The following is a 13,032-nucleotide window of genomic DNA, read 5'->3' on the forward strand; positions in this document are numbered from 1 at the left end:
TGAGCTTCCCCTAAAAGGGAAAATAGAATGACAATGTGAATTTGTTAGCTCCATAGAATTTGTTAGGTGCATAGAAAATATGGGACAAATTCAGAATGTAATAGAGATACCTGTCTAATCACGCATGTTATAGCAAAGTTTACAGTAGTCAAGTTAATGGAGTCAGTCTAGGTGTTCACCAGCAGGTGAGCACATGAAGAAACTTTCTGGGTTTTTGAGTTAGATTCTTCACCTTCTTCTATTCCTATTATTCTTAGTTTTTTTGTTTGTTTGTTTGTTTTTTTATAGTTTCCCTGATTCCTGGAAGTTTCATTTTAGGAAATTTTTAGGTTTAACATTTCCTTTGACCAATGAATCTATTTCTTCTATTGTATCTTCAATGCCTTAGATTCTCTGTTCCACCTTTTGTATTCCTTTGGTGATTTTTGTATTTTAATTCCTGTTTCCTTACCTGGAATCTCCATTTCCCGAATTCTATCAGTATGTGTGTTCTTTATTGCTTCTATTTTCAGGTCTTATATAGTTTCCTGCACTTGTTTGTTTTTTTCTTAGCTTTCTTGGCATTCATTAAGGGATTTATCGATTGCCTCCATTGTTTGTTGTCTTTTCCTCTCTATTTTTAAGGGATTTTTTTTCAGTTCCTCTTTAAGTATCCCTATCTACTTCATAAAGTTGGTTTTTAGGTCATTTTCTTGTGCTTCAGCTGTTCTTAGAATATTCAAGTCTGCCCATTGGAGGATAGCTGGGCACTTGTGGTGCCATTTTGCCCTGACTGTTGCTGACTGTATTTTGGTGCTGCTATTTAGGCGTCTGGGTTTGGGTTGATTGTAGGTCTAGCATCTGAAATCTAAGTTTGTCTATGTTGGACGGATATGTTTATCTTTTGTTTTCCTTTCTTCTTTGGTTTTCCAATCTTTGTCTCCTGGCTTTCTGGTGGCTGGCAAGACCTCTGATCTAGTAAGGTTTTTCTCTGTCCAAGTTGAGAGATGGCCTTATGCCAGTTAGCAGAGGGGCTCTGTTCTGACTGGTGTGGCCTGCACCTGTTCTGTCTGGTTTTACCTGTACGTGAGCAGGGGAAGTCAAAGGGTTGGGAACAGGGCTCAGCAGTAGTGTGGGTGATGAGGTAGGAGGGTGAGGGCATGAAAATGTGTCTTTGGGGACAGAATCTAGGGAGTAGGGCAGTTCATCTGGCCAGCGTGTCACTCACCTCTTCTGACTGGTTTGATGTGCATCGGAGCAAAGGAAGTCTCTATACTCTTTTTAAATAGGATTTTTACTACCCAGTTAGTTGTTTTATCATTATAATCATATTTTCTAGGCTGTTGGCCCATGTAAGAAACACAAAACAATGAGTGTTGATGATTTCAAAAGCCTTTTCCATCATTTGCTTCCTGCAGAATATAAAATAAGATAATAGAGGATAGCAAGAACTGATTTACTTCTGACAGGCTCTATTTTAGCCATATGGTTTATAAAACCTCAGGGGAACATATATATATTCTAGTTGTGTTTGAATTACAAAATAATAGAATACCACATAGAAGCTAAGCTGCATTTTAGGTAGATAAATCAATAAAATATAGATTTTTGTATTGGAGTACATAATTTCTGTAATGTAGTTTTTGGCTATTCTGGTAAGATTAAATTTCACAATTTCAAAGTAATATTGTTTATTATATTATCAGAAAATAAGTTCTATGGATTTTGACCTGGGAAAATACTCCATTCACTTTTATATTTATCTAGCATGCTTAATGCTTCAACTGTTTTTCTTTTCTCTTTGCATAAAATGGGCTTTTGGAATTTGGGAGACTAACACCAAATAAGGTACAGACTTCACACTATTTCTTTCCCCTTGTGAACTTGATACCTAATGTTATTGATATTCTTATAAAATTAAAGTTATGAAGCTTTAATTAGTTCTATGACTTTAGTTAATACTTTGTAGGAATGCTATTATATAATTTAATCTTTTTATGTGTCTCTGTCTGATTTTCTGTTTTAGCTTACAAGTACCAATTTTTAAATCACTAATTTATTCCATAAAAATACATATTATGTATGCTTATGAAATATTTCTAAACTCCTTATTCAAGGAGAGATCTACATGTGACTTTTAAAAATGTAGGCATTTTACTCAAATTCTATCAATCTCTCAGCCATGTTCATATTTATAGAATTTCTACAACCTCATTAATAGTCTTCTTCAGTTTTTGCTCCCAATTAACCTTTTATAGTTTCTTGAATGCATAAAACATTGCACTTTCTATGACTTCCATTTTTATCTTACTAATAACATTTTTCATCTCCATCTTTTGATGTCAAACCTAATTATTTTGAGATTACTATCATCTTGTTGTAAAACTACTGTTTTAGAGAATTTCTTTCCACCAAACCCTAAAATTTACCTTATTATTGTTCATTGCTTAAAATCAGTTATATGCTCTGACCCCAATTCTCTTTGTAAACATTCCCATCATCTTCAAATCAATAACCAAATGATTCTACAAATATCTCCAGGTAAACTTCAGTTTCTTCAAGTTGTATCGTTTTATAACTACACATGCATTTGTACACAGATTTTTCCATATGATTGTACACAAATATAAAATGATACAATACTCAAGTATATATATACATACACACATATATGTATATATACATACATTTGTATATGCTAAATAAAGATTTGAATGTAAATATAGCTGTTGGGCATGAACTGTACAAACACCAAGAGTACTCTCTTGTTTAATTTTTTCCTTGATTTTCAAGGCAGGGTTTCTCTGTGTAACAGTCATAACTTACTAGAGCTAGCTCTTGTAGACCAAGCTGGCCTTGAACTCATAGAGATCTGTCTGCCTCTGCCTCCTGAGTGCTGGGTTTAAAGGTATGCGCCACCACTGCCTGGTACCTGGTTTAATTTTTAACAAAACATTATCCCACAAACACTATGACTAGTTACATTTTACAAGCAAGAAAACTCTTTATATCATAGTGTTCACCTGTACCACCCACTGCTACTCTGCATTTGTTTGCTTATGCTTTCTAACCCTCCTCTTTACACCCTACTTCCAAATGTCCCATAATTATAATTATTATAAACCTCTGTATATTTCTTTGTGACTAAACAGCTGTAGGACCAGGCAGGAGGACCAAATCTCTGTTCTGTACCTGATGCCTGCTTACTTTTCTTGGATTCTAAACAACTTAAGTGTAGGTTTCATTTCATGTGAGAAAACAACTGGGAACACCATTGCTTTATTGTCTAGCAATTATATCTAGATATAGAATAACCTGCCAAACTGTCTGATAAGAGAGAGACTATGTGACTTTGACATTCTGGATCTGGCTCACCAAAACAGATTCTTTTCTAGTTCCATCCATTCTTCATAGATACGATTTAAAAGCCACCTGATGCTTGGGATTGGGATTTTTATTAGATTGTATTTAGTTCTTGGAGGGAGCATTGCCAACCCATGTGAGAAAGTTTCTTTTAAACTATGGATGTATGTTTACATATCAACTAAAGTGCATTGTTTTTTCTAAAGTAGTTAATAGTATGACATTTCCAGATATCCTTATTGTTGTTATTTTACTGTCCTCCTTCCCAGTGCTTTTTATAAAAGTCAAGATGTTAGAACAACCTAAATGTTCACAAATGATTTGTAGGTAAAATACAGTACACACAATAACAAAATGAAACAGTACTCTGACAAAAAGGATGCTGTATTTCATAGCAAGAATTTTGGATCCGAAGCATATTTTTTTCAGAGTGTAAAGTACCAAACACAGAAAAATCCCATTCCTGTGTAAAATCTAAAATTTATAGGAAAATTTATAGGGTAGTGAGGTGTTGGAAAGGTGTTAATTATAAGACCTTCAACAAAATTGTAAAGTTTGATGCAATAAGGATGAGAAATCTAATGTATAACTGACTGATTACATTTAACAATATAGTAGTAAAGACATGAAATCTATAAGATAGTAGATCTAAAATTATTGTCACAGATTGAGAAGAGAGAAATGCATTCTATAGATGCTAGTCACTATAATTACGTTGATCATTTCAAAATATGTGTGTGTGTGTATTGAAATAAAATTTATGCTCTAAGCATTCACATTCCTTCCAGTTCTATATCATCAAAACTGCATAAAGTAAATAATAGGTCTTTATTGACAAAAGGAACCTGAAGTCAAAGCAATCAACAACAGCAGAAACAAAGCAGTTAGTAAATGGAGCAAGTTTTTCATATAACAAAGTATTTTTCACAAGAGCTACTGCTTACAATTATTGTTATCACTTGGGACAAGACTTACAATGTCAGTATTTATTGAGTCTACAACCAAAAATTTCTCAGGAAACTAATGCCTCAAATTGTCTTGACAAAGGGGGAATACATCATACATCCTTTGAGAATATGAAGTCTGGCTCAAAGAAAGACTTACCTGAACACATGCTCTGATGGTTTTACTTGAAGTAGCAAAAACTGTTGCATATATTTCCAGTATTAGTACATATAACAAATGAGGAGTGGCTACCGTGCCCATTTTCACTGTGGTGGGGATTGGGCTACAAGAGAACACAGATGTTATCCTTTGGCAGACAGTTGTTACCTTTTCCTCTTTGGGACTCAGAATGATTATCTTGATTGTGAATGTGACCCAAAACTTTACTGAATGTTTGGCATAATTTAGCCAGGCAGATAATGCAAATGAACTCTCTCTTATAACAAGGTTGCATGTAAAATAATGGTTAATATGGTCTGGGAATCCTTCATGAATAACGTGAACTTTCCCATCCAGGGAGGTAGTTTGCTCTTTGATGATTAAAAGCTGTTTATTGAACAGAAGATTGTACACTGGGAGATATTCTTACTCATACAGTATGGTTCCACTGAATGCTGAAACCAAGCTGTAAGTTATAAAACGACAATATTCATTTAGATTTTATTTTATGTTCAGAGTTCATGATAGCACATTATTTTCATAACTTTCAGTCAAAATTATTATATATTCATACTATTTTACCTACTTAGTATTTGAAATTATATTTCTTTCCTTATTGAAAATAGATTCTTTTTCATTTTTACTGAAAATAGGTTCTTTTCTCATACAATATATCCTGGTTATAAGTTCCTCTCCCTCCACTCCTATTTCCTCCCCATCTCTCCTCCCCTCTGGGTTTACTCCCATCATAAGAAAAGACCAGGATTCTAAGAGAAAACAATCAGATATGATGAAACAAAGTATAGTAATATAAAGCAAAATCTATCATATCAATGATGGACAAAGCGACCCAACTGAAGGAGAAGTTAGAAGAGTAGGCCCAAGAATCAGAGAGCCACAGTTCTCTTACTCAAGAGTCTTAAAACACTGAGCTAAATGTTGTTATAGATACACAGAGGACTTGGTGCAGACTTGTCTAGGCCCTGTGCTTGTTTTTTCAGTCTCAATGAGCTCATGTGTGCCCTGATTAGTTTATTCAGAAGATCTTCTTATCCTAGTATTCTTCATTCCCTCAGGGTCTTATATTTCTGTCACCCAACTCTTGTTTGGGGCTCCCTAAGCTCTGAGGGCAGGGATTTGATAGAGACAAACCATTTACACTCTCTCTCCATGCAATGTCTGACTCTGGGTCTCTGCATCTGTTTCTATGTAGTGGCAGAAAAAGCTTCTCTGATGATATGATTCAATAAGTCCCAGTCTATTAGTATAGCAAAATATCATCTGGAGTCCATTTTATTGATATGTTTTAAAGATCAGTAGTATTTGCTTTTACCCCAAGACTCTGCTATCTAGTCTCTGGTTCTGAGTTACCCAAATAGTGTTCGGTATGGGTCCTATCTCAGGTAGTGGCCTTATGTCAAATCAGACATTGGTTGACTATTCTCAAAGTTCTGGGCCACCATTCACCTATCATATCTTGTAAAAAGGACAGATTGTAGGTCAAAGATTTTGTGGCTGGATTGGTGTTTATGTTTCTCTTTTGGTATCCAACAGAGTACCTTCCCAACCAAAGACACTGGAGCACCAGGGAAAAGGCTCCATATAGGTAGAAGCTGGATGTCTCCATCTTAAATGAGTTGTCACTGTTGTCCTGGGCATGAGGTCCTGCTGTCACTTGGCAGAGAGAAAACCATTTACTTAGAAACATCCTGGGTTCCTTGAGGATTTCGTGTAATCCCTGTGGCCAACAACTCAGTTGAATGCAACCCAGTTCGAATATTGAAAATCTTTTTTGGTAACAAGATATGGCCCTTTGAGACTCCATCCCCTCATTATCAGCAGACCTTGTTACGATCCCCTTCATATATTTTAGGAAATTTGCACTGCATAGGTTTCCATATCATCCTTCAAATGCCCCTCAATTCCAGTTGTGTGAATTCTCTCTCTCTACCTTGTCTTCCTTCACCCTCCCAATCTGATCCTTATCATCCCACCTTCACTCATTCCCAGTACACGTTAAGTTTATTCTATTTCTCCCTCCCATGGAGATTTATGTGTACATCCTAAACTCTTCCTTTAAACCTAACCTCTCTGGGTCTATGGATTGTACTTAATGGTTAATTTTCACATGTAAGTGAATATATACTATACTATCTTTCTAGATCTGGGTTGCCTCATTAAGAATGATTTTTTTCAAGTTCCATCCATTTGCCTTCATATTTCATAATGTCCTTGTTTTTTAACACCTGAGTAATACTTCATTGTGAAAATGTACAATGTTTTCTTTATACATTCTTCCATTGAGGAACATCTAAGATTTTCCAGTTTGTGGCTATTATTAATAAAGCAGCAATGAATGTGGTTTAGAACGTGTCCTTATGGTAGGATGAAGTGTCCTCATATGCCCAAGTATGGTTAGTATAGGTTGATCTTGAAGTTGATTGATTCCCAATCTTCTGAGGAAAGAAATGCCAAACTGATTTCTGTATTGATTGTACAAATAGTCATTCTGACTATTGTGAGTAGAACAGCAAGCAATGAAAATGGTTGAGCAAGTTTCTGACTAGTAGGATGAAATATCCTTTGAGCATATGACCAAGAGTATAGCTGGATCTTGAGGTAGATTAATTCCCATCTGCCTGAGAAACCACCACCACAATGACATCCTACCAATTGTGAATATTGGAATTTCTTGTTAAAATATATTTATGGGTTGGGAAATGACACTTAAGTATGGAGAGAGACTAGAGGGAGTAAGGCTGTGGATGCATAACAGGAAGAATGAAGCAACATATACCACCAGGATCTGCTTAATTCCTGAGACAAGCCAGAAAGGGAGGAGAGGTAACAACCAGTTGTTTGTTGTATACTGGGGATGAGATTACAGGATTGGATGTGGAAGAAAAAAGGGAATATGAAAATGTCAAGATTGTCTGTCTGCTTCCCTGGTCTCTATGCTTCCAGACATCAAGGATGGGGGTTCTTGAGGGAGGCAGATAGGAGTTGGAGCCTGTGACAAAAGGATAGAGTGTTGAATAATACTGTAGTGAAGATCTCTATAACCCACTACAATTTTATAGGTAGGCCACAACCTCATGGTGATGCACAGATTAATGGAGATGGGTTAAATTAATATGTAAAAGCTAGTAAATAAGAAGCTAGATCTAATGGGCCAAGCAGTGATTTAATGAATATAGTTTCTGTGTGATTATTTGGGGACTGAACAGCCGGGAACAAAGAAGAGGCACTTCCTCCAACAGTATTTTACTACTTTATATCATATATATTGATTGATTCCCTTAAGGTGATGATAGTGTGACCTTAAAAAATTTTGGATATTTATCCATGTCCATGATTTGCTGTCATTTCCATAAAAGCAGACAGATAATGTTGAGTATGGTGGTATTACATGGTTCCTTTTCAGTGTAGTTACCATTTCTAATGATGATTTCTGACTCATAATTGGACCAGAGTTAGAAAATAGATGAAACTGTCATTAACTTGTTCTTGAATCTTCTTTATTCCTCATTTGAACAAGTCATCAATTTTTGTTTATCAGTGTGTATCCTGCTGTGTTTTAGAATTGATTCCTACTTTCCAGTTCAACCTTGCTTGCAGTAATATTAATCACCGTTATTTTGCCTCTGACATGGAAAGAGTTTAAATAAGCTCACTTCTTATCCAGGATTCTGAAACTCTAATTGAGCTAATGACAAACCCAGTGCCACTGTGAACAATGTGCTCTAGAATGCAGGCACCTTGCTGCGTCCCACATATCTGCTATCTTAGGTCATTTTTTATTAGTTTTTATAAAGAACTGCACTCTAAGACTGTCTCGTGGGCACAGTTATCTGGCATATCCTTTCATCTCATATTTTAATAGCTGCTAAATCTAGCGTTATCATCACACTTAGCTTCTTCATTCTTTTATAGTAAATGAAACATTGTAGCTACCATATGCATGATAATATTTATTATTACCACATGACTGAGAAATGATAGCTTTCTTGAACTATATTGCAATCTCTCCTTTATGATAAATTTTGTTCTGACTCATGTTGAAGTTTTCTTGCAAATGATAACCTGAAGCACACCGATACTAGAAAGTTAAATTATTTGGGTTCTGAAGAGAAGAAGTACAAAGAATAGGCAGAGAGGAATCTAAAGCCTTGTGGTACATTATTCAGGTGTTACTTGGAGCACAACATGTAACCTTTCTGAGGGGTGTTCAGAACCCTTCCCTGAAGTATTTGCCTTCAGGTGGGAAATCTGAAATATTTATGCACTCCTCCATTTCTCTTTGGTCAAACTTTACCTGGAGGAGGAGTTGGATGCTTTTGCCTTCTGGCCTGCACTTTCATAGTAGACTGAATCATCAAAAAAAGTCCATGGGATAAAAAGAAGTTACCTTGGCCTGCACTGTGGGGTCAGTTTCTAAGTGTAAAGTGAGGCTGTGTTTGCAAAGACAATTGTTCACTTCACATGAAGCTAGACTAAAACATAATTTAATGTATGTGAAGGTGGATTTTGTCACAGACTGAAGAAAACAGCTCAATAATAGCATGCAGATAACACTGCAATCTTAAGGCCTTCTTGACAGAATTTTACAGATGAATTTACCCCAACCAGGTGAGCACCGAGGAAACTTAAATAAAAGAATAAATAATGAGAAATAGATATGTAGTTAGGGATATAATACTAACAATATATGAGAAAGAAGAATGTGTGGATGTTGAATATCTTTAAAAAATAAAATAGCACAGGGTGGTGGTGGCGCATGCCTTTAATACAAGCACTTGAGAGGCAGAGGCAGGGGGTACTCTGCGAGTTCAAGGTCAGCTTGGTCTACACAGTGAGTTCCAGGACTGGCTCTACAGCTACTGAGAATCTCTGTATCAAGAAACAAAAAATAAATAAATAAATACATAAATAAATAAAATAAAAAATAGCAAAACCAAGTTACAGATAGGACTCAAAGAACGCTATTTAAATGTGTCCAGATACATTATGGGGACAAGGGTAATAGAATGAGGACCAATAACGTTATGGGAAATTAGAAAAACTGAAAGTCCTTGCACTGTAGACCTTAAAAGTGATCTATATAGGAAAATAATCCAGGTAAATAAGAATTAATGTGGTAGAATTCTGAGCAAATCCTTCCATTCTGCTCATCAACCTAAGTGGAGTCTGCTCATACACAGAAGAAAAAGATTCTCAGGAAGCTTGATATAGAGAAAACTTCAGAAACATATTGTTTGCTCAGTCATCATCAGAATAAGTGCAAGTTGAAAGTAACTGTCTTTATGGACTTCTTCCTACCAAATGTGTGCAAGCAGGAAATCATGAAGAATCGACTATGGGATTGGAATTTAATACTTAAGAAAGTAGTGCAATAGTTCATAGTATTATTTAAAATAAGATTAGAGAACTGAATGAGTAAATTAGAACATCAATACATAATTCAACAATATGAAATACATCATCTATTGATTCTTAACCCATGAAAAAAGTACCAGTTAGAGATTGATTACCATATTCTTTAGTTATTATTTCCAAAACAAAAACATGCCTTATTATTATTAATATTTGCTATACACTATTAAACCAAGTAACCTGACCTTTTGTCAGAAATGTGGGAGAAGCTGTCATTGTGTGATTGTATATAAAAAATACATTATTGAGCACAAAAATGTTAAGCATTAGTTATAATTCTGAGTAATTACATGTGTACTATTTAAAATGTATCCATTTTAGATTGATTCTATTCCTATGTATCATCTTTGTTAGTTTCCTGTTTACTAAGAACCTCACCACAGATGCGTATGTTATAAATTATTTATATATGTATGTATACACACATAAATTATATATATATATGTTTACACATGTACACACACACATATATATGCTTTTCATAGTTCTGTTTCAAAATTTGCATGTCAAATTTGGTGAGACATTTCTTGTTGTTATTGTCCTGAGAAGGTGTAAGTGATCAAAGAAACAGGAACATGTAAATGTGTCTATTCTTTTTCCTCCCCACAGCAAAACTGCAGAAAGTGTTGTAAAGAGAATCGTCTATGCTTTGTTCTTAAGATAACAGGATATTTAATAACTCACTTTTTACCTGCAACTTGTGCCTATTTCTAAATACTTGCTATTCTATGTGCAAACAATTTTATCTAAAGGCTACTTAAAACACTTCATTCTTTCTTATTTTCCTCCTAATCTTGATCACACAAGTCTCAGATTACACCAAATATTGGACACTAGAAAAAAGGCTGTGGAAATCTTTGGAAAGCCGTTAATTAAGGTAGAATGGACCTGTGGAATTGGAAGTGCCTTGTTAATTTGGCAAGAGGTTGAATATTTCACACCTCCCAGGAAGGCTCTCTCAGTGTTTTCCTCTGACGATTTGGAATCAGCCACATGCTGAGAACAATTACAGTGTTGCCTAGTATCAGCAGAAAAACTACTTGAGCTGAAGTGTTGCTCATTACCCCCTCACTATCTCTTGGTACCTGAAAGCAAATTTTCTTTTCTTTCCTTTTTTTCCTTTTCTTTTCTTTGTTTCATCTCCTCTTTCTTCCTTCCTTTCTTTCTTTCTTTCTTTCTTTCTTTCTTTCTTTCTTTCTTTCTTTTTCTTTTTCTTTCTTTCTCTCTCTCTCTCTCTCTCTCTCTCTCCCTCCCTCCCTCCCTCCCTCCCTCTCTCCCTCCCTCCCTTTCTTCCTCCCTCCCTGCCCCACCCTCTCTCTGTGTTTTCCCTTTCATATCCTAAGTGAATGCTGACTTTTCCTCCAGGGTGACAAATTCATATGAACAATCTCTATTTGGAAATTTATTTAATGACTTTGACACAATAAATTATATATTATATCATGACTAAATTGGAATTTATATACATTTGCATGGACATATACATTGATGTATATGTGATATACCTCCTAATATTGAAGAGGTGCTCATGTTCATGTAATTGCTGTAGGGGGAGGATGCAGTTTTTTAATTAACTGAAAAAGTAAATAGGAAAGAATTTCCAGGGCAGTCACAATGGTTTTTGTTCTTGTTGTTGTTAGTTTGTTTTTCAGTTTTTCTAGAAAGGGTTTTTTTGTAGCTTTAGACCCTTTTTTGGTACTAGTTCTTGTAAACTAGGATGAACTCGAACTCACAGAGATCTTCCTGCCTTTGCCTCTTGAGTCTTGAAATTGAAGGCATGTGCCACCACTGCCCGGCATCACAATGGGTTTTTAAACCACATCCCAGGGCAGGTGTCTTATTTTCTGGAGCAGTTGGCCAACGCAAAATGGTCTTCATGTTTTTTATATGGATCCTATAATTATCACATATTTTGTTATTAATGAACATTACCTGAAATTTTTATACACTATACATTATTGCTAAAGACCTAGCATTGAACTAAGTGTATCAAAAAGACAAAAATAAAATGTTTGTTTTGTTATTGGTTTTAATTGACAATATATATATGTATATATATATATATATATATATATATCCCAAATATTTATACCCACTGACATATGGATTTGAACATAATAACTGTGAAAAATTGTTAAACACACATATATAGGACTACATGCAATATGTATATAATCCCAAATATAAAAGTCAGGTACATTTTATAAAGAATATTGGGAATCTAATTGTGAGTTTTATTTTTACAATTTTAATTCAAGTATAATTATATCACTGCTTCTGCTTTTTTACTTCTAGTCCCTCCATTATCATCCTCCAAAAATGATAGCCTATTTTCATTGATTATTATTATTACCCACATTCATTTGGATAAATGTGTAAGTATAAGCTGTTCAGTTGATTTTTGTTGTTTTTGTATACATGGTTCAGGTTGACCAATTTGTATTAAATAACCAGTTACAGAGCTCATCTCTGAGAGAGGCTGATACTGTTTCTCAGTAGTCCTTATCTAAGGGTGGGAATCCCATGATATTTTTCTCCTTCTGCATTAGCATCTCTGTTGATATTGTCATTGTTCAGGTCTTGTGTATACTACCTTTCTAAGAGAGCAATCACACAGAGGCTTCCTGGCATTCTGTCCGCTATAGTCTTTTCCCTCTATTCCATGACATATTCTGAATCATAGATGCTGGAGCAGTACTGCACATATATCCCCTGGGGCTGGGCTCCCCACAATCCATTGATCTTTGTATTTTGTTCTGTGAAATTTTCTGTGATGGTTTCCATTTGTTGTAGATAGAAGCTCTTATGATATGGGTAATAACTACATTAATCTGTGGTATAAGGACATGATTTAAAAAGTAGTTAAGGATTTTTGAACCTTGACTGTAGCACCTAGGTAGCATCCTCTGATTTCCTTTAGATCAGTAATGTAATCAATGTCCTATATATTGTTACTGTTTTGATAATTTTATATAATACTGGCTAATTAGTAAGGTTGTATGTGACATATAAAAGAATTTTGTTAATATATTAAGAAATTATACAAGCAGTAAAAAAAGAATTTTACATCCATAAAAATGATAAACATATATATCATAGGAATCTGTGTTTGGGAATAATAAAGGGAGGACTATATACATGTGTTGATAAGTT

This window comes from Microtus ochrogaster, chromosome 1 (assembly GCF_000317375.1).
Source record: "Microtus ochrogaster isolate Prairie Vole_2 chromosome 1, MicOch1.0, whole genome shotgun sequence".
NCBI classification, from domain to species: domain Eukaryota; kingdom Metazoa; phylum Chordata; class Mammalia; order Rodentia; family Cricetidae; genus Microtus; species Microtus ochrogaster.